We start from the raw sequence: 27,794 nt of genomic DNA, 5'->3' as shown, positions 1-27,794 counted from the left end.
TTCCAGCATTTGCATCGAATTCATTTCCCGGTACTTAACATAAAGAACATATGTGCTCTGTGCAGAAAACATATCAATGATGAAACATGTGTAGGTGGTAGTTTAGCAACGCACATGTTTGCTGTTCAGGATTTATTCTGCTTTCCCTCTACCTGCCTCCCATCTGCAGTGGATGAGTGAAGGGTCCAAGCACAGTACAGGGGGGTGTCAGCCTATAATAGCCTTGCTGTGGTGGTCACGTACAACAGCTTTGCTCAGCCTCTACATTCACACTCTTCTGTTCTAAGTCCTCTCAGTCTGGCAAAGACATCTAAGACCACTGCTATATGGCCCGATCACCTGCTGCAACAGCATTCCACTTTTCAAATTCTTTAATTATCCATTAATCACGAAGGCTGCTAGTTAAATATTATATTGAGGGTGTTTTGTTAAAGTGCCGATGGAGGGCAAGAGGACGTTTTCTAATCAGACCTGTGCAGGACAAGATTAGCTTTGCTGCTTACTTCAAAATAGGCTGCTGGTGAGAAAACTACGTGTGAACACGTGCGAGTGTGTGCACCTCTGTGCATGTACGGGAAATGAATATGTGCAAGTGGCCATGTGGGAGGGTGAGAATGACACACACGCACACACACACACACACGTGCACACACACACTCTTCTTTTTTTACAGACCTACCCTATAACCATGACTTAGTACTCTTAAATGTTGTATTCTACTATGTTTTATGTAATAAATTTTTTTAACATATATTTCATTATTTTATGTTGTGATTTGATGCTTTATCCGTAGTTTGATTTTCACCCATATTCTACTGTATTTTTACCTATATTTTATTATTCTATTCTTGGATTTTATACACTGCCTTTCTTATTGTCAAGTTGGTTTTATTCTCCATCTTATTTTGATTCATTCTTTATCTGTCTTTACGTCCATTCAGTCTTTTCTATGTAAAGCACCCACTTGATGCATGTGATGTCTTTCTTTTCAAGCCCTCAAGCTACAATTCCAGTATGAAAGGTGCGATACAAACAAAGTTTATTATTATTACTGTTATATTATAACTTGCCCAACTCTTACCATAAACCCAAGTCTTCACCCTAAAATTTAATGATTTATGTTATGGGAATTTGTGTTTTTGTCCCCATAGCGAAGGCAAGTCCACACACACACACACACACTGCATGTTAGGAGCATGGACACCTGTCAATCATTGAGAGGATAATGTTTTTTTTTTCCACCACCATGTGTGGTTAAGTTTAAGTTCTTAAATTAATCAGGGCAGCATTACGTTGATTTCAAAATGTATTTAATGTTGTAAATTAGTGTATAAACTTAATTTCTACCTCTCTACCATAGGAGACAAGGTTGGTGTATATGTCTGCTTTTAGAAGTATGCACACACATACATGTACACATGAGCAACTGTCTGTGAGTACACACACGCTCATGTGTGTTTGTATTTGTTTGTCGGTGTTTACCGTTGCTGGGAAAATGTTAAAGAAAAAAGCTCAAAAACAAACAACAGCTTCGTCGTGTGGCTCTGAGAGCCAAATGCTGGAGTTGAACTTGCCTCCAGGCTCAGCCGCCTGGCGTCTACTTTATCATAATTTGGCCGTTGTTCCAGCACTCTTCTGTAATGATTCTCCGACGGCAAATCAGCTCAGCTTTCAGGTGAACAACGTGATGCACGGTGAGACGTCTGAGACTGCGAGTGCTGATGTCTGAGTTTGGCCTCGATATGTAAGGCTTCTCTTCACCTCAGCGTGCTCCTGCACAGCCTCATGGGATGCCGCGCAGCCGTTCGGCTGCATGTTTGTGAGCAGGGTTGGATTGAAAGCACTTGGTTTTAAAGGCTGACATAAACCAAAGTTCATCAGGTGTGGACGACAATGACTGAACGGCTCCTTTGAGAACCAATAGAATAAAAGACGTTTCAGGGTTACAGGAATGCATTCAGAGTTGACAATGACAAAAACCATGAACAATGTGCTCATTAATATCAATACGATGTCAGATGTTTTCCAATAGTTTGTGATTGATATTTTATTCTTTTGAGTTCTCTTTTCTGATAAATCTCTAGTAACAACCCTACATTAATCGCAGAAAAGCTGCAGGTCTGTCTCACTAACTCTTTTAAAAGAAACACATTTTCCCTTAACACATAATTTCCCACATGAAATTACAAAAATGACCCCTTATCTTGACAAGTGTGTCCAACATTATGGTCCATTAGATGCTCTGTGTGTGTTTTATGAATCATTGGCTTGGTATAAACACATGCTCTGCTGTATTAGCTCCTTACATGAGCATAATTGTCATGAATGTTCAACCTGATGCAAATGGTCTGAATTAACTGCTCAGGTAACTTACAATAATGTAACAATACTACTACTAACAATGATAGCTAATAAAAATAAATCTTCAAGCACACTGCACTGTATCAGAATGGACCAGATTCACTGGATCATATCTGGTGCTAAATAAAAAGCTCTCATTTATGGGCATATAATCCCAATTTACACACACTTCCACACACAGATGAGCAGGCAGTATATCCTCCTCAGATCCCTCTCTGATCTATAGAGTGTAATAGTGTTTAATAAGGCTGACATTACGCTGGGATAATCTCACTCTCTCATGCACCGACACACAACCAATTCCATTTCCACCGCCTCAGCTGTTTTCTGTGCGCTCCGAAAGCTCATTTCAAGAAAAGGAGGCCGGGGCGCAAAACGAGGCCTCAAATATCAATTACCACTGATGGGAGAGGGGGAAAAAGCTGATGGATGCTACATTTCCTCAAATCCTTTGCTATTCTTTTCATTTCAGTTTAATATGTTTTTTTATTATAGAGCGATAACAGCATATGATGAGGAAAAATTAATTCTGATTGGGCTAATATGAGATGTAGGAGTGGTAAATATGCAAAGGCTTCAAAATATGTGTGTATGTGAGTGTGTGTGTATCCATGTTGTGTGTGTGTGTGGACAGGAACAGTTGGATTATATTTGCATGCAGGGAGGGTTCAGGGAAAATTTGTCTACTGCTCTGGTTTTGGGTTTTTTAGAGTACACTTTGTTACTTGGTGATGAAATTTAAAACATTTCCCAACTTAAGATGTGTGAGATGAAACTTCCCAGTAAGAAGCAGAAGCAAAACCAGGCAAAATGTATTTCTATTTCAAACGCAGGAGACATTTCAAAGTGTGTTAAATAAGAGAAAATATGAAGAAATAAATCAGAAAATAATTAAAATATGTGACAAGATTGATATTAAAAAGATTCACTTGCTCACATTAAGCCAATAAAAAGCACACGCGCGCTATTCAGCAACAAAAAGCCAACACTGATCGAAGGAAAAAGCCAAAGGCTGCCTGAACAACTGGGGGCATAAATATTAAAAGCAGCACCAGCAGAGTTCACCAAGAACAGTTGGGACACCAAGAGGACCAGTGCCAAATGACTTGTAAGGTGTGGGTGGCTCATGGCTTTTCAGCATGTCTAACATTGTGGAACAAGGCCATTCAGCGCTTTATAGACAAGCAAAAGAATCTTAAAGCCCATTTTAGTCAGTACTTGAAGCCAATGTAGTGCTTTGAAGACAGAAGTAATAAGCTCTCTTTTTAAGTCCCTGTCAAAACTCCGGCTGCAGCCTCAGTCGTCTGAGGAAGACCATTATAGCAGTCTATTGAACAGGTTACAAAAGCCTGCTGTTATGGCTTTGGTGAGGATCCTCATATTTCTGTGAATTTTCTTAAGTGATAAATCATTGATCTTGTACCACAATTGATATGCTTCTATAAACTGAGGCAACATCAAGCACGAAACCTACTTTCTCAACTTCATGTGCAGCTCGAAGAAGCAAGGAGCCAAGATGAACCTTAACTTATTTCCTCGTTTTGTTCTTTAGCACTTTCGCCTCTTTTTGTCTTGTTCAAGAGATAGAAGCTGGGGCTCATTCAGTGGTGTGCAGGATGTCCCTTAAGCTGTGCAGGGGCAAAGAAATTGCCGTCGGGCCCCTGCTGCCATCAGTTTGCCATCACACACAGTGCACGTTGCATAGATTATTGATTATTTATTGTATTTTTTTCCTCTGTGTATCATTTAGTTTGTGCATGAAACACAACTTTATCTAGAAAAATACACCACGTGGGCACACGTAAAAATAATCAAGTGAGAACTACATTTTGACACAAGGTGCCTCTGTAAAACAGAGCCACAAGATTACGCAGTAATGCAAGAAATAAAATTCCCAAAAATCAAGTGATAATCAGTGGCACAGGGCTTTTAGAGGCCTCTGCTTTGCCTGGCTGGTGGTACAGTCGTGTATCAGCTGGAGGTTTATTAAATGTTTCTGCATGAAATGTCTGAGTGGCAGCATGTAGAAATCTGATTAAAAACGACTAACTTTTGTGGATCCGAATGTTCTGTAACTGTTTTGGATTAATAATAACTTTTCAGTGGAGCAATCGTGAACTCCTCACTTACAAAACACAACACGTCATGCGTGCTTTGCAGTCTGTTCCGCTTTGGCTCCTGTTGCGAGAGAAATTCGTGTCCCTGTGTCTCCCGAGATGAGATGATTCAGGTGAATGAGCCGATATTCAAACTCTTAGAAGAAGAAGAAACCATGAGAGGGATGTGGGAAACTGAATAATGGCCGAGACAATAGTCATTACAGTAACTGGGTTGCTGTGGCATGTAAACACAGCTGCTGCCTCTGCCTTTTGGCTCCCTTTCCATATAAATCAGTGAATAGAGAGAGATAAGGTGTGTATGAATTAATCAAATCTCTGCGTATTACTTCCAATATTCTTGGGATCTCAATGATCGGAGGCGGCACGCAGCTCGGGCTTTTACAAATGACACCGCTGTCCCCAGTTTGCGTAATTAGTTTAGTGTTATTGCATTCGCATGGAACACAGGGTGCAAAATGTGTTATTGCTTTTTAACTGAACACAGTGGGTAAACTAATGTGCTCAACATGATCAATAAATCACATCTGAACACATCAACTCCCTGCCAACTGGAAAATGAAGCAGTGGCTGGGCTTGTGCTTGCATATGAAATAAAGGTGTGAATGGTGTGTTGCATGTAGGATCGTTCAGGACGTAGAAACACTGTACATGTCACGCAACTTGTCAAATATACGATCGTGAGTCTTGTGCACACGTGCTGTTTACATGCAAGAAAACGAAACAGAAAAGTTCTCCTCTGGTGTGGTCTCCTGAAATAATGAAAACAATAGCTGCTAAGAGCAGCTCCACACATTATCTTCACAGCCTCGCTGTATCTGCCCCAGCAATCTTCTCATTGCTTGTCCTGTCCTCCTCTCCTCCCACACTGTGGGCGGCTACGGCAGTTGGTCCACTTTGTAAAAACCTCCTGCAGTTCGCTAATCATGTTGACCGCCAGCTACCAAATTAAAGCTGTCACTGCCTCTGTCGGACGCCGCTGGTCTGAGCAATGTGGCTTCACGTGGCTAAATGGACCCACCACCAGGGGCCGTTCCTATAATAGTCTGTCATACAGATTTTTCTGCCATGTGAGGGCCTTGTGGATTCTTTCTTAAGTCGATTTTCTTGTGTTCTCTTCAGATCAAGGTTTTATGTCACCACAGATTGTGTTTAACTTTCGTGTTAGTGTGGCTTCATTGTTTTCAGTAGCTGTCTCATAGTGTGTTTTCTCATATTTCACATGACACTAAACCACATCAGTGTAGCATATAAATGTCCTGCAAGCCCTTGAATGAAATGAAGAGGTTTCTGTTGCTGCCATCTATTACATTAACACACAAAACTAATGTAACTTTGACCAAAATAAAAGAAGACTTGATGTTAACCATGATGGATTATCTAAGCCAAGAAAGGTTTAAGTCCCTTCAAGTTGTTTTTTTTTATTTTAATATTCTATTGAATAAATGAAAACCAATGGCTGTCTGGAGGTGAGAAAAATTTGAAAAATGATTTTGTTTGAGAAACTTTGATTTAATAGTTGGCACTCAGTTTGGATGCTCCAAATGTTTTTTTTTTTTTCCCCCCTATCTAGTTCATTTTCAAGATTAAATTGCAAAACTTTTCAAAGCTTTTTAGAAGCTTTCAGTTTGTCCTTGGGTCATTGAACACTGCTACAGAGGCAATATAAAAGCAAAACACAATACAAACACAAAAAACAAACAACCAAACCCCCCCCCCCCCCCCAGACCCAAAATCAAACAAACAAACAAACAAACAAAAGGGTGTTTCTATAACTCAAACACGAGGCATTTGTCTAGTTCATACGCCTACAGACAGATCATATAGTGCAAATCTTTCAACAGATATATTGCTGGAAACCACTGAAGAGCCGTATGAAACAATGCGGTGGGTGATGAACCTGGCTCACTGGGGCTGCATGCTGCTGTGCATACATATAACACTTTGTACAGCATCGACACAGCAATACAGCTGTTGAACTGAGACAAGAGAGACAGCTGAAAGTGGTTTCAAGCTGCTCAAATTAAGTGAGTCGAGAGCCAAATGCGAGGTTTTCCCACAAATAGTTTATTACCATGATATTTTAGCTTCACACTTCCAGGCACTGCTTTCTATTCACTCTGAGTTCAGTGTATTCCCCAATATGCAGCTGTGATGCAGCTCAAAGCCCGCATAATAAAATTTAATACAGTCGCAATGCTCCAGGGCTAAGCGCTCCCATCCAGCACACGTACAGTATATCAAAATAAGCATATTGAAATCATTTAAAAGTTGTCGAATGTGCAGGTCTCCAACAAGTTACCTGAGCCAAAGGGCCCCCTTGAGCCAGACTCTGTCTCTGCTGCATAAAAGAAAACAGAGGAAAAAAACTGAATGTTCCACAATAAAGAACTGCGGAGCTCTTCTGTAAATCACAACATAGTTAACAGAGTGGCTCCTCCTCTAAATAAAATGCAAATGTAAGACAACGCGGCTCAGTAAAGGGATTTAATTAAGTACATATCTGTGCATTTCCCTTGCAATTAAACCCCAGCGGAGTCCTCCAGCAGTTCAAACATATTAGAAAAATGCCTCGTGTCAGAGGATGATGCTGCAGCCCATTAGCCTATCCACAGGCACATAGAGGGTGTGGAGAAGAATGAATATTGGGTATGACTTTATTTCTTTATTGAGGAACACTTTGGCTACAAGTGTGTATGTGTGTATTTTCAGGATCACCCCCTTGGGTCCAATGTAAGTGGAACAACACAGAATACAGAGAAACCTTTATAGTGGCATCAACATACAGACATGCACGGACTGTCGCACAGTGCACATACTGTACCTACGTCCTCTATCCACCACCCACGCACAGACACCTGGTGCTGCAGGAGGGCTGCAAAATGAAAACTCCTCGGCTATCTCCTCTCCTGTCTTCCTGCTAAAACATTGCTTAGTGACAGAGCGGGGGAGAGGAAAATTTTAATTAGCCAGCAGAGGAAGCTTCATTACGTCTCTCTGCCGGCCTGCCAGGCGCCGTCCTGATACAGAACTCTCGCTGCTATTAGGTAGGACAACATAGCGACAAGGGGAACTCGGATAAATCCTCCACTCAGCTTGACCTGCTGATGGTTTGGCAATTTTCTTTGTATATGGGGGTGTAAATATTCAGACTGTCAATTGAGTCATGTTCCTTTGCAGTGTGCAACATGTAAGCATGTATTTATCCCCGATCAGCTGTTTGAAAGTTAACCTGTGCTTTACTTCAGATTTAATGTCATATATGATGTTCAAACTTAGATACAAAAACACGAAACACACCCATAAACACGAAACACCACAAGGGCTTTCTTAATACTGAATTGCACCATTTTGCATGGTGTGAGGTGCTGCATGATTCTTTTCATGGCTCAAAAACCTTGCTCCTTCTCTATTTCCTCTTCTGCAGCTCCTGCGCATCATTACTAAGTGAACGATACGTGATCACACATCTGAGAGTTTTCAAAATTTTTGATAACGCTGCATCTACACCTGCGGGACTTTGGGGAGAGCGCAAGATTTAGCACAAGATAGACTTCACATGATGCAACCGGCAGCGCGTCCTGACGTTCACAAAATGTGTTGAGAAATTATTCATCGCTTCAACAAACAGCACTCGTACAGCACCAGGGAGAGTCAGTGCCCGGATCTCAACAGAAAAGTTGGTCAAAGACCACCATAATTCCTGAAACTCTTGAGTAGCAACACCAGTGAGGAAGCACAGCAGATGGAGTAAACGCCAACAAGATGAACGCGTGTTACGAATGGATGATGGAGACAGGCTTTGCTTTAAGTGCAAACACAGACACACATTTGCACATCACACATGCCAAAAAATGCCTGTGATGTAAATTGGACGAATCGTTTGGCCTCTTTCCAAACTTCCACATTGGTCACAAAGTTTTTTTTTTTTTTTTTTTTTTTTCCAGTGATGCCAATTTCAAAACCAAGTGTAAGACAAACATTGATCACACACATAATACTAGTTTCAGGACGGCCAATTAATGAGCAATTCCTAAATACTGAAACAAAGATGAACAAATATGATGAAGGAGGACGAACAGTCTGAAGAAGAGGATGAATAACAACCACGTTACAAAGTAAATGAGTCATTAAATATGTGCTCATCTTGCTCACATACACACCCACAGATCGACACGCGCCCCTTCCACAGATAGCATAAACACCTCCCACACCTGTCAAAGACACACAACTACACACACGTGTCCTCCTCATCCCATAATCTTGCCTCTTTTCTATTCCTCTGCCAGCCATCACAGTGTATCACTTTATCCCTCTTTCAAAGCTCCTGAGAGACGACTGTTACAGAGAGAAAAGTGAAATGAGAAATTCCCATTGCCACCTAATTGCATGGCCAAATCGATCCTGTAATAGATTCCTTCTCTCTGACATCCAGTGTCACTGACAGCACTATCAGACAGACAAATCAGGACACTGACTGTGTGTGTGTGTGTGTGTGTGTGTGTGTGTGTGTATGTGTGTGTGGGCTGCTCAGCCTTCAGCATGGCAGGTTGTGAACGGCCAGACATCTATGTGATTGCTTAGAGGCGAGAGAAAGGCAGATTGAGGTTCTGCAATACTCACTTACAACCGTTTTGTTGGAGATGAGCTTAAATGTGAGCAATCCAATACCGAACAAAAAACAAAAGAGGGAAAAAAAGGAGGTATGAGATGGAAAATGTGAAAGTATAAAATGTGCCGGATGGATCCATTATGTGGAATACAATGCAAAGCCAGAATCAGAATCTGGAAGCAGAGTGTGACTGATGTGGATATTTGCTTAAATCATATTTCAAATAAAAAATTATATTCAGTTTGGTCTCATGATAAGCACTTCTGTTTCCTACAGGTGCTCCAGCCTTTACTCTGTGCACATTTATGCAGCAAGAGAACAAAATCTAACCAGGGTATCTGTTAAATACCAAGCTTCTATCACGTTTTCTGTCAGACCACAATAACCACAATAATTGTTAACACGTTCACAAAACATAATTTGACAAAATAACTTCATTTCAGGTATGAGTACCTGCCATCGCCATTAGCTGTCCTGAAAACTTGTATGATCTAATATATATTTTAAAAACTGGAGACAGCTGTGAGTCAGCAGGTGACACCAAACAAGACCAAACAAACTCGTTCTCTCTGTGTAGGAGACACAGCTGAACTGAGGCCACGATACTTTTAAAAAAAAGCTTTGAACTGTGCAGCAACACTGCGAAGCAACATAACCTACCATGTAAGGCTGCGACAACTTGGCATGCAGACCCAGCATTCCAAATACACTTCATTCGCAGATGCAAATGAAAACTGTTTGCTCATGTTAAGCTGCTGTGAAGTGTTACACTTTGCATTTGATAAATAGTCCTTCATATTAGGTAAGATTAACACTAATGCAATAATTGCATGTACCTCCATTAACATGATCTGACTTCATGACAAAATAGTGAATAACTTAACTTTCCATATTCCATTCAGTTTCATCAAATCCTCCACTTTCCCTGTGCCAACACCTGGATCAAAGGTTACACAATAAAAGGACAGTTCCCACTGAGAGACAGACAGGTGCTCGAACACACACATTCCCGCATGTTCACAATTACGTATACGTATATAGCTGTTGTTTTTTTTTTTAGTTAATTTATCTAATGAAGGGATTTGAAGGGATACACATCAGATTCTGTACATGTCTCTACTGTACTTTTTCTGTTTCAATCTCTTTTGTAAAACTGGTCTTTGCACTGGTAGTATTTGTAAAACCTGGAGTCTGGATTTTGTCATGTGATCCTGACTCTCGATTATTTAAACACTTGAAATATGTTCGTGAAAATACCTCAAAAGTGTGTGTTGTCCAGCAATTCTGATACAGCCTTTAGATCACCTTGGACAGGTTAAGACTTTGTTGACTCTATCAGCATATTAAACTGTTTCTAAGCTCAAATACACGCAGTCCCTGGGTTTTAGTTGTTTCTTGTCTCTTGCTGATAGCACTATTTCCACATGGAGCCTTCTCAGCTGCCTTGTTGTTGAGTTTCCACTTGTTTCTAGGTTTGAAGCAGCTTGTCATAACAGGGACAAACAACTCCTCGGCGGTATGTTTATTAAAGAAAAAATCTATTGGTCATAGGTTTTGTCAAGCATGCTTTTTTTTACTGTGAAAATTTCATTTTTCTTTCATTCTTTCTTTCATTTATTTCTTTATTTTGATTCTCATTTGATAGGGATAACAAGAAGTTTAACCCAGTTCCAATCCAGAGCATGAAGCTGGGGTGTTGCACAAAGTGTTTATAGCTATTGGCAATTTTAACTCTTGTCATATTTATCATACCAATACTACAACTAATAATAATAATTATTCAAATACACAGCTATCAGTGTCACAATACATGCAATAAAAAACATGTACCACAGTACACCATTGCACGTACGACATGCACCAACAGTAAGTTAGAACAAAATTAGCTAGAAATGAGTACAGCTCTGTGTTGGTTATAGCCAGCACTTAACCTTTATATCTGGAATTAATTTGATTTCAGTTGATAATGTGTTCCACGGTTGTCAGCCCTTTGTAAAGGCAGCCGATTGTCCAGATTTAGCTCTGCAGGACGATGTGGTATTTCATAGCTGCCATTCACTGTGTTCCTAGTTCAAGGTTCTGGGACAAGACTGTTGTTACAGTTGAAAACTAATTCAGTAATTAGTCAGAGCTGACAGTGTGCAGGAGTCCACTATCTTCTTCTAAGACTTAATTCTCCTATACACTTGATGTGCATTAGACAACATTCAGTTAGGTTGCATGCATAATTTTTCAGGCCGAAGACCGAAGTCGCTTTTGTTTACTTACAGAGAAGAACAAAAACAGATGTTTAAAACCCGTAACTCTAACCCAGTTTCAAATGACTAATTACAGCTTTAGGAAAGTAAACTTATTATCATAACATCTGCTGCAAGGTCTGGCCAGGAATATATGCTACTGTACTGAAACAATGGACTTGTCAATATGAAAACCAAAATAGGTAAAAATGAGGACAAGCAGGTGGAGAAAGATTCTGGAATATGTAGCAGAGTGACCCGGGATAATATGAGACAACTCTAAAGCACTATAAAATTACACAGTGCCAAAACCATACACATGCTGAGTTAACCAGGCGTCAATCATATCGTCTCTGGAAGGAAGCTTATTGCTTTAATGAATTGTTTTATGAAACCACTGTAAGTCCCATAGTCGTTCTCACTAAAGTTTTTTGGGGTCATATTTGCCTCACAGCCAGTCATAGATGCCATAATGAAACTGTGCTTTCACAGTAATAACATGAGGTTGTGGTGCAAACAGGGTTAATGTTCAGACCTTATTGATAACATTTTAATAAAATGCTCTTGTTATTGTCAGCCTGGATGAGAAAAATGTGGACATATCAGGAAAAAGGATCTCCTGGTGTCAACAAATCAAAATCGGATTTTTATGAAAAGAAATTATTGAATTACTGCCCGTCCCAGTCTCTGCTGGAAAGAGAGATCAGATTTGTGCAGGGACACACGCGCGCACACACACCAAACACACACACACACAGAAAATTATCCCTTTCATATTCCCCACACATGAACTGGACCCCTGACCCTGTGTGTGTGTGTGTGTGTGTGTTTCTGCAGGCATATATTTACACATAGGCATACCAGCCTGGGTAAGGTTAGGTTAAGATTTAGTTGAGTAGTGGTTAGAGTTAAAGTAAGTCTCCAGGAATTGAATGGTAGTCAGTATAATGTCCTCTGAAGTGATGAAAACACAACTGTGTCTGTGTGTGTGTTTTATGTTGACTGAAGCTTTGAAAGCCACAGCAGCTGCAGGTATTTTCCACTTACAGTATCATTTCTTTTCAACTCGGGTTGATTGAAAGGAGACAAAGAAAGAGAAACAGCGAGACAGAGAGCCAGGTGGTCAGTAAGTGGCCTCTTCATTGATTCAATGTGTTGCGTGTGTGTGTGTGTGTGTGTGTGTGTGTGAGACAGCAAGCAGACGGTAGTCGGGTGCAGAGGTCTGGGTCTGACACCCTTGGGTCTTCTGGTGCCCTGACACCCTCGTGATGTTAATCACTGTCCGTGATCCTGTCCTGGTGCTGTTAACACTCAGGAGGAAGGGGTTCTTTTAACAAACTTATTCTAAGCCATGCGGTCATGCACGCTTAGACAAGAGTGCTGAGGCCGGACAGATAAATTATGCATTGCTTGAAAAAGACTAAATTGGGCAGTTTTTCTTCCGAACAGATAGTTGCATCCATCAAAAAAAAAACCAAAAAACAAACAAACCAATATGCTTTCCCTATTCTTCACGCTTTGACTGTTGTGTGTCGTCTTGAGTTTGATGCAGCCGAGAGGAAGCTGTCAAGCAGAGAATCGCTGTAGAGATGCTGCGTTAACAGGTTATAGTGAGCTTAGCATGTTTTGCCACTGATGACAGGTTAACATGAACATGCTGTTTGCCAAAAATCAAACTGGAGTGTGAAGTATTGGGAAAAGACAGTACTGTGACACCTTATCTTAAAATGCTGGGGCAGAGGTGTAGCTCAATCTCTTTCTTCATGCTGTGTGTGTATGTGTGTGTGTGTGTGTGTGTGTGTGTCCTGAAGGGTCAGTCTCAGTGCATGTTGTGCATTATTGACCTTGACCTTGTTTCCACGGTCAATAAACGTCGAACGCAGGCTTTAAAACCGACATGTACGGTTTAAAAGCCGATCATGCTGGCTTAACAGAAGCCCTTGAAGTTCTCAAAAAAATCTATAATTGAACACCTGCAATTCATCCATCTGCTGATGAATGCCATGAGATATGATCAAAAGCTCCAGAAAAGCTACTATGTTAAGATTAGCGTGAATCTGTTTGCTCAGATACATGCATGTTGTGTAATCTGGGTTGCAAAACTGAAAGCAGTGGATACATAATGTGATTAATTCCTTGTTTTTAATTCTATATTTTATGTTTTTGCGTTATTTCAGGGGCATGCTGCAGCTATCACACCGCACGGCTGACTGTATTGTCATATATCACTGTGTAATGATAGAAAATGTAACAGTATTAGTGTCGTATCTTGAGTTACAATTCTCTATGATATCATATTATACGATGGTTATCAATAATCTTGCAGTGCTATGGTTCAGTGTATGCGTCCAGGGTGTGCCACGCTTTATTTCATTGTCCTAAAGTTTTCAACTTTTCGACATGTCTGGAATCCAGCGTAATATATGAATGTCAGAAAAGGTGATGGCACTAAACAGCGTAATTGTAAACTCTTTCATCTTTCGCTTTCGCCGTCACCCCTTTATTACTCGCTGTCACTCTGAATAAAGACAAGGAGACTGCTTCACTGACGGAGACACGGGCAGATCAATTCCCCATAAAACAAGCTGTATTGGTTTATAAATCAGGTCTCTGGTCTGTGCCTGTGGCTGCTCAATAAGCATACATCAGCTCGAGTGGGATGAGCTGCCTACTGGCTGCAGCTGGTGATAGATAATAAGGACAACCGCATTAAGTACACACATGAGAATATGAGGAAGAAACACGCACGGATGTTGCACATGCAAACACATGTAAATGAGATTCACAATGTTACACACTGTCTGCTGCACACAAGCATGCACCCGCCCACACACACATACACACACACAGACATATATATAATAAATATATAAAGTTGCAAAGTGCTCTTTTGTCTCTGTAACTGTTGGCCTTTACTGTGGTATAAAAAGCCACTTTGCATTTTTGGGGGTTATACGAATTTCAAATGAACCATCCATTTGACTTGTTGCTGAGGCCTAATGGTGCAGACTGTTACCATTACAAAGACTGATGACAGTTTGAAAAGGCTCCACTAAAGGCAATACTCCATCATTCAGCTGATTGGTGGCCAAGCACCACCACTTAAATTGCGACCTCAAATTGTACACGTGGTGGAACCACAACTCCAGAATTCAAAGTGAACATATGGAAAAAGTCAATTTACACGATGTACAGCACTCTCTACACACCTGTCACATTTTCTTTTTGTTCCATCACCATGCTTTTCCTGCTCAGTGACTGAAAACATGTATGTAAAATGCAATGACTCAACAGTCCCACAGATGGAGCTGTTTAACCCAATTCGATTAGCTGCACCTGTACCATGGCAGCACAGCCTTTGACAGATAAACACTGGCTGTCAATATCATTTTCAAGGATGTGGTGGTCCTGTGTAAAATGATGAAGGCTTCAGACCAACATTTTGCTTAGTTCTCCCATGAATTTTGTTTATTTAAAGAGCTAATTTTCTATTCATAATTACATTGTGGTGACAATGTAATTGCTGCCTGGATTATGATCAGATTCAGTGTTTTTATGAGCGAATAAAAATAAGTAAAAGTGTACTTGTAATGACTTTTCTATACTTGAATTATATCTCTAATACACTGAAGTATACTACTTTTTGACTGTTATGCGCCCCGCCGCAGTCAAAGGGAGGTGGTCGTCGGGGTGGATGGTTGGCATACAGACTGCGGGACCGTGACACCAGAATCCAGAGTTTAGGAAACAAAAGCGCCTAGAATAAGGTTATGGAAAATCATGATTCTGGTTAAATGTTAATGGAAAAACATCTAAAATCGAATATGGAAAACTTTGCTTTATCACCCAACCTTGTTGGTGATGGTGTGTTCCAGCCACGGAAGTTTTGTGACAGGAAAAAAGTGCTTTTCTTTACCAATTCAAACACACAGATCACCTTTTGGGTGTAATAGTCCAAATCTTTGAAATGGTTGGACACAAGAGATGTGAACCCTCTTTCAGCACTTTTCGTTATCATCTAACCAAACGCTGTTCTGTGCTCTCACCCTGTGGAAGACATTCTGATCCCATGAATCTAACATATGAGTGAAAACCATAGAAATCACATAGATCAGACATGTCCAAACTATTCCATGTAGGAGGAGCACACCAGGCCGGACTTAATTAATTAGCTGATCTCAGTCTTCGGGTGATAATTAGGTGACCTCTTGACTGGTTGCAACACAAACCTGCAGCCACACAGCCCTTTGTGGAATAGTTCGGACATGCCTGACGTAGATGAAAGCCTGTTCATTCAGTCTGGAGTGATTATTACCTCTAGCGTTACTCTCATGTGTATCCATCTCCTGTGACTTGACGTACTGTATGATTAATTGCGATATGAAAATTTAAAGTATGCATCACTCATGCATACATCACGTTACTTTACATTCTGCTCCCTGTCAGTCATCTGATACCCAGGAAGACACATAACTGTCAACATGGAGGTACTTTCCAAAAAATATGATGCCTTAAAAACTATATTTACACATACACAGTTTGAAGATCTCTGTTATGAGTTTAATTCCTCACTTCACTTTGTTAAATGAGGTAAAAATGTGCATGTGACATGCACAACTAAATAATTACCTCAACATGTCCTCATTTTAACCTTTAGCTCTGCTTTACCTCTCTTTGGAAGTCACTTAATATAGAACTTGGGAGATGGTCTACACTCAACTGGTACAAGACACCTGTACAATACAAGCTTAAAACATGGCTTTTAAAATCCACCCTTAACATCTCCACCTGGACGTGTAATTGCTAAAATGTCCATGTGAAGTACGAACCACGAGAGGAGTGAATCATCATCGTTCCCAGCTCCTCAGCTTTAAACTTCCTCCTCCAGTTAATCTCAGCATGAAGAAAACCCAATTACAGCTACTCTATTTTATCCATGTCCCAAATACTCTTCCTATGGCTTAAGCCCAAGTTTTAGCCCGATCAATGAAGTTGTCAGCATTAATTCAAACAGATTCCATCCGGCAAATTCTGAGGTTTCATTGTATGTCTGTACTTGTTGGGGGGGTCAGCCAAAGTTCAGACCTCAATCCACCCCGAGGGTAACGGTTTCACACCACAGTCTTCTCTAGAACTGACCCAGTTCTGCTATCTCTGCTTGCCGCATTCAATGGCTGGATTAAGTCTGTCCATGGGACACTTGTGCATGTGTGTGTGTGTGTGCGTGTGTGTGTGTGTGTGTGTGTGTGTGAGTGTGCGTGTGTGCAATTCCACCAGTGTGACTAACAAGCTTGGCTATTGCAGTCCGGCAGATTGAGAGACACCTACTGCTAGTTAAAGCCTTTTGTACCCTGGGGTCATTGGCTCACTTCCTGCGCTGGAGCTGCTCATATATGAGAAGATAGTGGGATAGGGTGAGGGAGAGTATCAGCGAGGTGAAAGAACTGTCACCGTGATGACATTTCGGAAACAATGAAAGTGGAAACACATACACATATTTTGTCAAATGCAAAACATGACAGGGAATGTCGTCGAAGTTTCTTTAACATGAAAACAGAACATTGTGTGTTCTCTAACAGCCTCGACAACCATCCGTTCTCTACGGCTCCTCTTTGCAGTTGCTCACATATCTGGCACACGTCCATGTTTGAAACACTGCCATTACTGCAAATAATGTGAGACACAAATGCATGTAAGCAGCAGAACTGAAAACTCACCATAATAACTGACAGACAAAATGGAGATCTGACTTTTGCTTAAATTTAAAAATGTACTGACAGCTTTGATAGCGCTCAGGACTCCTGCTGTACGAGCAACAATTTACCAATGTGATGAAAAAATGCAGCTTTCCGTTACATCCTGGCACAGTGTTGGAAGATTTCAGTTAAGAGTAGGGAAGAAGTGGCTCCATATGCATATTCTTTAACTGAGGTGACATTTCAGCCCTCAGGCCTTCTTACACACTTTAAAGGTTTGGTGTGTGGGATTTAGTGGCATCTAGTGGTGAGGTTGCAGATTGCAATCAACTGAACACCCCTCACCTCACTATGGTGGAGGCTAAAAATAAAAAAAATGCAAAAGGAGAGCCGGTGCAGCTCGACATGGCAGACTCCATGGAGAACTTGCTCCCTCCGTTGATAATAAAGAGCTCACTCTAAGGCAACAAAAAACACAACAATTCTTATTTTCAGGTGATTATGCACTTGTGAAAACATAACTATGAATATAGTATTCCATTTCTGTCAGTAGATCCCCCTAAACCCTACACACTGGACCTTTAATGATGTTTTGTGATCGTTCAGAGGCATGTTTGTGTGTTAAATTCAAGGCACAGAAACACTCACGTTTCGATAAGAGGTGGTCTGAGCAGGTGGAAGTGCAGTTTCATGCCAAAATGACTACCAGAATGGCTCTGTGCTGTCGTTTCTGCAAAAACACAACCTCATCTGTGCCGCTCCACCCACCTTGGCGCAGGTAGGTTCCCTTGGAGCCAGAAAACAGGTGCAGGAGCTAAGAAGTGCCCGACAGACACGCAACTGCTGCCGTGTCACGTGCCGGCATGAAATTAAAGGAGTTTAGGGACGAGAAACTCTTTAAGGGCCAGAATGTAATAAATGTGTTCAACAACAACTTGAAGATTGATTACTGTCCTGACACCGATGTCTGAGGTGCACAACAGTTAAAAACAGCAGCTATTTAGCAAAGGTCAATTCTAAGCCAACATGGTAAAAGTGCCTTAAAATAACAAAATCACTGCCTTAAAGACAAGAAAAATGACGATGGGCTGACTGCCTGTTGGTACTGAGACTGACCGAGTGCAATGATCTTTGCAGAGATGTAGAGCCAGCTTCTAGGAGGCCGTGAGTCAAGGAGTTCTGGCATACTGATGCAACATGCGCGTGAGAAAAATCTGCATCGTGATATCTTAATTAGAACTTTCAAACCCCACCGCCGCCGCCGCCCCTCTCGCTAGCAAGGGCTTCTTATAAATGATTCATTCCTTACATGGCAGATGAAACATGTATATGTTTTAATTATTGGACACAAGAGTATTGAGTCTTTTACTTTACGTCTGCAGGATAAACAAACTGCCACTGAGACAAAACAGCAATCACTGACGCTGAACCCCCAGTAACCCCTGTTTTCTCCCTTTTTTTGTACCAGGGAGGAGCTGTCTCCAGCTGCTAAAATGTGCTTTCATTTCTGACAAGTCTGCTCTTCAATCCAGGCCTGTGATGTCTTATCTGGGCCATGTCGTGCTATACATACCCTTTAATGACTAATTCAGTCTCTTGGCTTACGTACTAAAATAGAACACACACATGTGAGGGAAAAGGGAAATCAATTGAAATGTTGCAATGTCTGACAGGACTGTGCTCGAGGAGACAAAAAAAAAAGATCAGACGGTGTCACTTGCTTTTGTTTTCTGACTGAGAGAGTATGCGGCGTTGAGACAGGCAGAAGCTGTGTGCATGTATGCAGGGTGCCGGTACGTTGGGGAATTTATTTTTTTCAACTGTCTTTGATCACTTCCCCGCTTTGAAGTAACTCTCAGCGAAGGGGGGGGGGGGTATAAAGCCGAGCAGAAGTCACCGCAAGTTCACATCGCAACTAGGACTCGCAAAAACTGCAATCTGCATAATTTATTCTTTAAACTGTTGAAATGCAAAGAGATGAGGAGATCTCTAGGTGCCCAACAAACCCGCCCCCCCGGCTTGACAACCCCAATTAAACACTCTCCCTCTCCACATTTGTTCTCAATTACGGCTTGAAGAGCGACGACATGAGAGCCTCTAATGCTCATCAAGTGACGGATTTAAAGAGAGACAGTGGAAGGTAAAGCACCACCAATTAGGAGAAATGTAATTGACATGCAATGTAAATGAGCAAACAGAGATCGCTGTGTGGGACACACATGACGGAGCATAAACATGAACACACACTCGCGTCCCTCCGCTTCAGCTCATCAATAAACCACATCTTATTTAGAAAGTCGATTTCTGCTTGTTGCAATTTCCATGTCAAATCAAAGTACACAGCAATGTTTGTCTGAACCAAAATACTTTTTTAGTTTAGTTAAAATCTTATTTCCTGACCTCAAACCCTTACATTAATCCAAATCTTGAACATTTTACACTTTTTGACACTTAACCCAACCTCACTTCTGATATACTTGTAACTCTAATTATCTTTAACCACTAGGTAAACTCTGCCTTCACTTTTCCTCCCTGTAAAAAGCTGCCACAATGTCCTCGCAAGAACGATGAACTGTCAAACGCGGGTCCTCACAAGGACAGACACACTTGGACTCATGGGCGCACACCCCCTTAACCTAGACCACGATCTCGATTGAAGGTCATTGCATCACACAGAACAGAGCAGACAGTCCAGTACAGACTTGCACAATGTTCACATGAAGTTTTTCACAGCAGTTTTTATGTCTTGCAGAGGAAATTGAAAGATCTTTGCTCAAATTTACTAAGAATTAGCACTTAGGGCGATAATAGAAGGATTTTACACTGGCTAATGATCACAGTGGCTAAATTTGTCAAGTGTGACTGTGGACAGAATTCAGGCCAGCTCCTACTGAAGGAAAGAACCAATGATGGATGGCGGAGTCACAGCACCACTGTTTTGGTCAACTACGTCTGTTTCGTATATGCTCACGACTGGTTTACAGCCTTGTCAGCAGTGCCGAGCTCTGTGAGTTCGCTAAGTCTCCCTTCCAGACCAGACACGTGTCGGTGAGTGTGCCAGCGAGTAGGAAGATGACCACCCCCCGCTCACCGCAACCCACTCGACGACCTCCCTGGCCCGCTCCAGGTGGCGCCCATTTTTCACTACGCCAAGCCGACTGAGGCCATTGATTCCTGCCGCACGGCCAGCATCCATCAGTGGGACAGAAGAGTTCCACATGTTGAGAATACAGGCGAGGCATGTGGGATTCACTTAGAGGACTTCTCACTTTAGGTTGTATACAAGTCAGGTACGATCGATGCTATTAATGTGTGTGCAACTGATCATTTTAATCTCTTTTGTGTACAAGATGGATCTGAACAGAGAAATTAAAGTGCAACAAGCAGCGCAACTGAAATCAGAGGTTGATATTTGCATTTCTAAGCTTTCACTTTAAGCAATTTGTCCAGTTTTCTTCAATTTTTACCTAATTTCCAATGTCATCCAGTGGTCACAATGGCAACCTCTGCCTTAAAAACTAAAAAACCATCTAAGAATACTTGCAGTTTTGGCTGTTATCAGTCCTTGGCTTCATGAAATTACAGCAACAGCCCGCTAAAGGCATAACACCACCACCTGGTCCTGTTTAATCTCAGTGGAAGTGAAAGTACAAGGTACAAGTCAGCAGACTTTTTCTTCACCACTAAGAGTTTTAATGAGTATCATTTGTAATCTTTTCACTGCATACGTCTGTATTGTCAAATTAATCAATTTAACGATTACTCACATCATATAAATTGTTTTGATTTGGAACGATGTCTAATGAATGTTTTTCATTTTCAGTGATTATTTACTAGGCATGTTGACAGCGTGTAGTGACAGAGAACCGAGCAGTGGGCTGACAGCAGCCTTCTACACTGGGCATAATTCAAGCCAAATCAAGCCTTTGGCATGGAAACTCCACGCCTTTCAGTGGTACACTGAGCTTAATGACAACTCAGGGGAAATATGCATTAGCATACCGTCAGCGTTCAAAGAGCTTTCAGTTATATTCTTTGTGATAGCTGCAAAAGCAAATGCTAATACAATGACTGTGTAGACAACAAACAAAACGGCACGCATTCAAGTTCAGCCATACTGCATGATTTGCATCCGCGAAAGCATGAAGTACACACGAGTGTGAGTTCAATGATGGCAAATTTATAAAGGCTCTCATGTCTGATGAGAAATGTTCTCATTCGCTGGGAACGAACACGTAGCGAAAGAAAGTATGATAAAGAAAAAGATGAAGAGGTGCTGGCTAACCGCCCTTTGATATACGTCAGCTATGCCCTTAGGAAGAGAGACGTGTTCTTTGGAGCGCTGTGTGTGTGTGGGGTTAAATTTATCTGACAATCTACCATCCACTTCCAGCACACACACATACTCTCTCTCTTCTTTTTCTCTCTCTCTCTTTCCAGACACTCCCAATTAAGCCTGAAGGACCACGCTTGTTAAACGAAAACCATCCTTTTCTGAAATGTCACAGTGTCTCCCTGCAGTGTGGCCCATCTGTAAACAGCTCTGTTGCCGATGCCAGCCTGAGCCCCCCGGTGCGTCTCCTTGTGTGTGTTTGTTAGAGCGTGTTTTGTCGGAGCAAAGTGTTGCGTCTTGCATTAACGCTCAGTTGTGGACGCTCCAGTGCGTCGTGGGATTTCGCGTGTGTTGTGTTCGCTGTTGACCGTGATTCCAGGTGGTTTGGTGTGCGGCGCAGTCTGCTGTGTCTTCGCCTTCCTGCGCGTGTGTGTGTGTGTGCTTCAAGCGATTCATTATGTGTGTCTGCGCCTGAGCACGCTCCCTCGCTTGTGTGCGTGTGTGACATCTCATTTGGCGGGCTGACAGGTTGAAGGATATGTGCTGTAATTGTTGTCTGACTGTCTTCATTCTGTAATTGAAAATGTCTTATAAGTGAAACTTTCTTCAGGATGTTTATACCAGCATGCCAATTAACACTGACACAGCTGTTCCTGTTAGCTGCCCAATTACCTGTGTGTAGCCCACCTTAGACACCTGATGTGAATCTGGTCCCATGCGGGCTTGTAAAAAAAAAAAAAATGTTTGCTTAAGGTTAAGGGCTTAAAAAACTGTCTGCACAATTTGTAAGCCAAACATTTAATATGAGTTGATAATAGGAAAACAAGTTAATCTCAAAATACGAGCTAATTAATTTCTGATTTCAAGATAAAAGGAAAAAAGGAATGACAGCAACATGTTCCACAACAGCACAGCAATTCAAATTTTTAACCTGTGAAACACTTTGCTTTTTGTTTTTTAAATTGGATGGACTATAAAATAGCACAAGTCATGTAACAAAATGTCACAGCAACTTGTGCTATTTTCATTCCTTGGGGGTATTCATTATACTTTAATACGAGAGGTGCACAGTAATTCTCAATGTGTTTGGCACAGCATTAGTTTAAAATGTAAATAGATTGCTCTTACTTGCTGCTCCAGCCCAATGCAGGGGAGAACCACTTTGATTCAGCAAATAACAAATAGCGCCCAGCTACAACCACACCGGTGCACACTCACACACACACACACACACACACACATAAATAAACATACACAAACACACTGTGATTACATTATTCATAGCACTGCAGAGAGCTCTTACACAGAGCCTGACAAACACACAAGACCTGCTGTACAACACTGAGCAGTAACAGCATCCACGAGATTGTCTTACAATGAGAGGGATGGAGACGGAGAGGGAGGCAGAGAGAGGGAGAGAGACAGAGAGGGAGAGAGAGACAGAGAGTGAGAGAGACAGAGAGAGAGAGAGACAGAGAGAGAGAGACAGAGAGAGACAGAGAGGGAGAGAGACAGAGAGAGACAGAGAGCGAGAGAGACAGAGAGAGACAGAGAGGGAGAGAGACAGAGAGAGAGAGAGAACACGTGTGTGTCAATCATTTAGGTAGAGCGAGGCGTCTTCTTGCATTAACACCAAAGATTGCACTTATTGATGTTCTGTCTGTGTGTGTGTGGATGAGAATTACTCATGCTGTGAGGACATAGATCAGTTTACACAGTCACATTGTGGGGACTCGCCTTCCTTATGGGGACAAACCAAGTCCCCACAATGTCAATTAGATTTTAGGGTGAAGACTTGGGTTAAGGTCAGGGTTAGGGTTAGGCAAGTAGTGGTTATGATAAGGTAAATCTCCAGGAAATCAATGTAAGGTAAATTAATGTCCTCTGAAGTGATGGAAACACAACCTTCTGTGTGTGTGTGTGTGCCGGCCTATATTTAGACATAGGCATACCAGCCGCTCGCCAAGAGTGCTGCTAGCCAGGAGGGACGCCAAGGAGGAGGTGGAGGCATGTATTATAGTACATACCTTTAATAATAATGGTATGTCATTATTGTACAGTGTGCATTTGTCTCTCTCTCTCTCTCTCTCTCTCTCTCACACACACACCTGAACAACATATATAAAAATGAACAACATATTACAGTCGAAAGAACAATGCTCACCTACAACTGTAAGAAAAGGTGTGGAGGCAAAAATACTTAATGGAGATAAATTGAGGAAGAAATGGCTGCTTTGCAAAGAAGCACCTTTCTCTGCCTTTCTCTGAAAAACACTTACTTGACAAGTAAGGTCCAGTGTGCAGGATTTGCAGGGGTATCTACTGGCAGAAATGGAATATAATATTCATAATTATGTTTTCATTCCTGTAAATCACCTAAACTATAAATGGTGGGGGTTTTTTTAGCTTTGGACGAGCCCTTCATATGCGCAGAGACAGAGCAGGTCCTTTTTCAGGCAGCCCACCATGTGTTGGAGCTAGAACAAATATCCAAGGGGGGCATCAAATTACTGGCAAGTGGTAATGCAGTCGAGCAGGAGAACATTTTTAGAAAAAATATTCATAGTCTTGTGGCTTTCCTAATAATCTGACTAGACACATAAGCTTTATGATGACCTAAATATTTTACTCCAAACCGCTGCCATGGACGTGCATGAGGTGTTTGAACTGGACCGCAGGCTGGAGTTTCTGTTATAGATCCGGGTTATATACTGTATGCTCGTCTCCTCTATGAAACGTCTGCATCCTGACTGCGCTGCATTGTAACAAACTATGACGACCTGGCTGTGGGTCACATCTCTAGCCCACGTCCAGGTGCCGCCTCTCACTCTTCATCTTCTTGCAGTTCTCATGTCTGAGCTTCATGTTGGTGACTGCACACTCTGGCTGCTGTGGCTGTTGTCTAAAACATTTTTTAGTTGTAAATTGTTGTTAATAACCACTGGATATAAGTTGTCCTGGCTGAACATGAACATCGAGAACCCTTTAGTTTAATGCCATTATGCAGACTGACCCCCTCTCCGCTGTGGCTGACCTCCAGTGTCCCTGCTCAAAGCACACATAAGACCCCTCGTAACAAGGTCACAGCAAGCTGACAACAGACAAAGACTCAAATAATCTCACTTTGCTCTGTGTGCTCTGAATGCTCTACAATAGATTTCCATTTACCACAGCTAGCGCTAGACTTACACTGATGATCAAAAACACTGTCATGCCTTTATGTCAGTAAGGGGGCACAGTGAATGAGGTAGGGGTGACTGCCCCCTACAGTAGCCCAGAATAGACAAACCTGACACTGGCCTGAGTGAAGGCCACTGTAAGTTCTACATGCTTTGAATGAGAAAGGTGAGGGGAGGGGTATTCAGTTCAATCTGCAGCCTCGCTGGTGGATGCCACTAAATCCTACGCACTGGTCCTTTAAGACAAAGAGGACAAATGACAAGCACAGGAAGTGCTTTTGTGTGTATTAGTGTGTTCGTCTTAGCCAAAACAATGAATTGCTCCTATTAAACCTGGGTTCCTTCCACTATCCAGTAAAGAATGTGGCCATGAAGGAGACCGATGTGGAGCATGAGCACAATCCATTAAGTCTGCATGTGCATGTGAGAAAGGAAGAGAGAGGGAGAATAAAAAGAAAGAGGGATTTTGGATGGTGCTGACGAAAAACAAACTGAAAATGACACAGGAGTAAGGACTGTGAGGTGTTGACCATGCCCTTGCACATGGGCAAATCCACTGTGCATTACAGCCTGTGTTCACAGCATGAAGTGTTCCAGAGAGGAACTTACCTGCATCCTGACAGAAAAACAGGGGTCTAAATTTTGTTCCTCTGTCACAGTTCCTAGACCCCCAAATTCTATGAATCAGTGATATTACTTTCTGATGGCCCACAAATTTGCGGTGCTGAACATGTGTCATTGATTCGACACGGTTACGCCCCAAAGCGGAAATAAATCACTCAGTAGACTGAGACAAATATTCTGGAGTGTTCAGTCTCCTTGACCACGTCTGCATGTCTCATTTTATATCCATTGAAACATAACTGCACAGTAAACACCAAGAACAGCGTGATGAAAACTGGGTCTCTGGTCAAAAAGGGGCATTAGTTTGTATCCACATGCATACACTTTCTATTTTATTTTACCCCTGCAATGTCCGGTTCAATTTTAAAACAACTCGCTGAAAAGTTATTTTATTCATTTATATATGCGCTATTTTATTTTCTGACAAAATGCTCCTCTCTTTCTCCTTTCAACTGATCTTCTACCTGCAAAGCTGCATTATCTGTGCAGATCAAACCAATCCACTAAGAAATGATGTGTTGCTGCCCCCTGTAGATTACTGGAATAGTGCAGAACCACTGGCAGGATGGTGTACTGCTTCAGCCGCATGCTCACGTGCATTTGTCCTTGTGGGCGTGCACAACAGCAAACAAGATGTGGACCCACTTATAAAGACATTCATATAGTGCTGCTAGTGGTAAAAAAGTCCACAGGGTAGCTTTAACTTCTGTACCACAAAGCTCAGGTCTATGTTGTTGCTATAAATCAGCTGCTGAGTTGCTAAATTTTATAATTTAGTCTCATAACCACATTGTAGATTAATAGTAGATTTAGGTCCTTTTGCAATCTGCAATCCTCCTGCAAAACAAGGAAATGCGAATTAGCATTCGGCCGAGCATGCCAGCTGAAATGTGGGTTACAGGGGTTTTTGTTAGCTGCTAGATTTGATTAACCCCAGCCTCACAGCAGCATGCTGACACTCCAAACTTCATCTGAGAAATGGATAAAGGATTAAGAGTACCACTGTGACCAAAAGCACTGGGTTCGAATCAGAGAAAAATATCATTTGGCTTTAGCTGGGAGGAGAGCATGTCCTTTTTTTCCTTTCTCTGTGGAGCTGGAGCCTCTTTATTCAGACTTCACACATTTCATCTTTTCTCCAGAATAAATACAGGTTTGCAAGTCAGAACTGGAGTGTTTGTTAGTCACATATCTGTAGCTGAGTAGGTATTCAGGGTTATCTAAGGAAAATAATTTAAAACTAAACCTCAGCACAGCTTGTGAGACCTGAACAGAGTGGTGTGATATGGAGAGCTCTGACCCACACCTCTGCTCATACCACAGCAAATCTCAGAGGAATCTGCTGCAATTAAAGGGGGAAAATGCTTTAATATTGTACAACATTTAGCCTCTCTCCCCTCACACTTTCAGGGTGGAAACATCAATAATTTCTACTAATTAACATGAATTTATCAGTTACATTTTGGGCTTTAACTCGTGATCTTGTTCAGAGGGACTTACAGTGAGTGCATGTGCTGCAATAAGCATAAAACATTTCAGAACATAACACATAAACAACCAAACGTAAAGAGCAGAAAGGTCAGTACTGTGCGTTTAAAGCACTTATCAATGATGGTATTTCACTGAAATCACAGATCATTCAAACCTGTTATTTCCTTCCAGCCTAGTCAAGCAGCCATAGCATTAAAGCGCCAGCCTGCTGGAGAGCGAGGACTGAAGCATTAACTTAGCCAGTCACCTCAGTCTTTCTCCTTCAATGCCCAAGGCACTCCAGTGGTACCTTGTGCGGAGGCTTTTAATAACGACGCTTGTTTGAATCCTGGAACAATGAGCAAGGGCTGCATTTCAGGGCTGACATTGCAGTAAAATGCCATCACATTGCCCAAAGGGCTAAGCTTAACCCGGCTGTGAAATTTCTTCGAGAGCAAGAGGTGAAGGCTATAAGGGAGGGAAGAAGGTAGACAAATTAGGGCCAACAGGGATGCTGATAGGTGACCATGTTGTTGTTGCTTATTGCTGTAAATAGCACAGAAAGAGCAGGAATTACTATTTTTCAACAATAGCTTATTTTTACCAGCTATAATGGATATGATGTGAAAAAGCCAGCAAGTTTTATTTTGGAAATCTAACCAAACCAAAAAATTAATAAATCATTGTCTCTATGATAAAGAACAAGCCTGCAAATATATATATATATATATATATATATATATATATATATATATATATATATATATATATATATATATATATATAATCTCTCATCTTCATCTCAATCTGTTGTCCTCCAATTCCTCAAGAGCTAGTTTATTGTTCTGTCACACAACAATTAACGCACATAAAAAAATAGGGAAAAATAATAAAGTGACCAACATGAATGAAATAGCCGTTTTGGTGGAGTCCAGCTCCAATCACAGCTGCAGTTTAACCCCTGGCCTGTTGATTGCGATGCAGCTGCAAGTGCAGCTGGGAAACCTCGCCGACTCGTGTCACAAGATGAATTGTAATCAACTGTACAAGGACATCTGGCTCTGGATGGTGGGAGAAGAGCAGTGAGCAGTCCTGGAAGCATTTTTCAAACGAGCACTGAGCAAAGATGCAGTACGTGGTGATGTTGGACGGATGGATGTCATGA

At 41.6% G+C, this 27,794-nt stretch overlaps 1 protein-coding gene across 1 annotated transcript in view; it reads right to left on the bottom strand.

Annotated features, from left to right (window-relative positions):
* Positions 1-27,794, bottom strand: part of LOC121616411 (ephrin type-A receptor 6-like) — a 164,419-nt gene that overhangs the window by 92,758 nt on the left and 43,867 nt on the right. The window lies entirely within an intron of this gene.

This window comes from Chelmon rostratus, chromosome 13, assembly GCF_017976325.1.
Source record: "Chelmon rostratus isolate fCheRos1 chromosome 13, fCheRos1.pri, whole genome shotgun sequence".
Classification (NCBI taxonomy): domain Eukaryota; kingdom Metazoa; phylum Chordata; class Actinopteri; order Chaetodontiformes; family Chaetodontidae; genus Chelmon; species Chelmon rostratus.
The sequence above is the reverse complement of the archived record's forward strand: the minus strand, read 5'-3'. Positions and strand labels throughout refer to the sequence as shown.